This window comes from Orbicella faveolata, unplaced genomic scaffold, assembly GCF_042242905.1.
Source record: "Orbicella faveolata isolate gen_17 unplaced genomic scaffold, um_ofav_v1 contig_14, whole genome shotgun sequence".
Classification (NCBI taxonomy): Eukaryota; Metazoa; Cnidaria; class Anthozoa; order Scleractinia; family Merulinidae; genus Orbicella; species Orbicella faveolata.
In genome coordinates this window covers 19,077,371-19,080,000 of record NW_028301541.1, presented here as the reverse complement: position 1 = coordinate 19,080,000, position 2,630 = coordinate 19,077,371, and positions in this window count along the sequence as shown.

Sequence of the window (2,630 nt, the reverse complement as noted above, 5' to 3'; positions counted from 1 at the left end):
TGTCTTATGGCCCGCCCTTGGGACGCAGCATTTTGTCTTCCCGGTTCGCCAGCGAATACCATAGGCATCCCTGTGCTTTGGACAGACCGTCATGTGCTGCTGGCATTCTTGGGCTATGAATATCCCTAGATATACAAATTGGTGAGTTTGCATGTATCAATTTCATGATACAAGAAACCACTGTTGCTCCTTCATTAGAAAGAAATGCCACACTTCTACTTACCTGCATGGGCTAGTAAAAGTTTACTTTCGCTATTGACGCTTTCAACATCCGTCAAAATGTTACAAAATTTTAAGTGTGCTTTCACATCACGATCACAATTTTTTAAATCAACAAAGTGAACTACATTTGGGTTTTCTGGACTTGGACCACACGTTCCACCAACAAGAGACGCAAAACTGCAAAACGCCATTATAACACAGGAAGCTATAAACAAGGAAGTCCCGTGCTTTAATTGAAACGCTTGCGGGAATGACGCCTTGTATGCACGTGCCTCAGTATCATCAGAGTTATTGAAAGGAATGATTGTGATGTTCTTTAAAAAAAGAGTAGTGTTTTGGTGGCAATGTAAAATGGAGCTTCTGTGAAACCAAACAATAAATGCTGTTGTGATCAATAATCCCACTTAGCTGTTTTTATTGCTTGCAAATTGAACTACAGTTTAAGTTGCGTGACATTGTTTACAAGTTCAATGGCTATTTTTGTGTTTTATCTGTGCCAGTATCTTATACTGTAGACCGAGCTCGAGAGAGCCACGGAAATCAAGCCAGTATAAGCCGTGAATAACTTTTGAAGGTGGATTTCAACTATAAAACAACGATTTAACACTTTCTGGAAGAATCTTGAAATTAAAATGATTGTTTAATACGTAAGCGTGTTTGCTGGTGTTAATTATATTGACAACTCGAAACACGCGGTTTGAGTGTCACTTAACCATTGATTTTCCTTATTTCTTTATTATTTGGAACTACGAAGGTTAACTAATTGAAGAAAACAATACAAACGACAAATTAATCCCAGAATTAGTCCATCGAAACGTACCTGGAGTACCACTTTTAGAAATATGCCGAGTAGTCATTCTATAAATAGACTTTTTGTTTTCGTAAATTATGCAAATAAGTCATCACCTACCTTAAAAAACTTTTGTGTTTGCTAGCGCGCGTTCAGACTGCCCAGATTTTTTATTTCAAATATCGATAGAAGAAGGCCAAAGGTTTATCTCAATATTAATTTCGACTCGATATCGGGCATACCAAGATGCGTTTTAAGCTCGTAAAAATATGCAACTTTTTCCGTTTCCATAGGAGCTTGAAAAGGCAATGCTTTGACAGTCGACGGAACCCTTCAAAATACTTGAAAAAATTAAATTTTCCTATCATTAGATAGAAGAAAGATGAAGCTCTTATGCTAAGTTTATCGCGTGTTCTAGAATTGTAAATGGTTTCATTGCGAATACCGAGAACTTTGTCAATTTTCCCGATATTTTTTGCATATTTAATGAGGTAAAAAGGTGTATTTTCGTTTTTTGCGAATTTCTTGAAGACGTTAAATTCTTAGAAAATCGGAATAAGATTTTCGCAAATAGTTCCCTGAAAGCGTTCTTGAGGCAAAGTTTCAGGGTTTTCGATTTTTCGAATCTGGCCAGCGATTCTCGATATTAAGAGTCAGTGACTCTTAATACTGTCAATGCTCTAAATGCATTTCCTAGTTGGTTTTATTTTATTCACAAATAAAACATATTTATAGTTCCTCGCGAGTTTTTGAAATTTTGGCAAACATACTGTTGAAACAAGACAATATAAAATACCCGTTTAGAATAGCCGCCATAAACGTCCGTTATCCTTTCGACGTTTCAAGTGGATTTCACCAAATTATTTTCATTCAGGTAATTTTAGAGGATAGAGAATAATTTCCCAAGAATTACTTGCTTTAATAGTGGGCTTTCCCTTGAACTTGTCGGTGCGCAAAATTGTAAATTAAATATTAGCGGCGAGGTTCTTCTACAATTGTTAGGCTACGGTGTTTTTAAGAGATTTCATTATGCCTGGTGGGCTCCATTTCAACCGCCGCTCTCTCGTCTGGTCACTGGTATTAAGCCCAGATCCCTCGCCGCGGCTTAAAATTACTACGCACTCTGAGAAAAATATTATTTTCGCATAATCAAAGCAAAAGATATATCGGCAGAAAGCGTGTCTTGTACTCTTTTCATATTTTAAAGGGTGGTGTGAATCTACTTATTACCGAAAAATTCAGAACAGCAGAAACGGGGAAAGTGAGGTTCATTGAAAACGAAATAGCGCTCAATTTGCCTGGAGTGAGAAGACAGACTGAGCCAGTGAAACATAGTGGACGTCAAAGTCACAATCTTATTGGTAAAGAACATAGTGAAAAACAACCTTTTATAAGATCCCTAGTATAGTTTCGCCAAGCTTGATTTTATACATGTAGCAACAACTGACTGCAAATGATTTCAGTCAATGAGTGATAACAATTAAAATCACAACTGTTTGAATAAGAAAATAAACCGCTCGCGTCGAAAACGATTTACGAAAAAATGACAAATTTTGAATTGCTGATAATTTTCTTAATAACCGTTTCCAAAAAAAATGTCATTAAAAAGGAATTATCG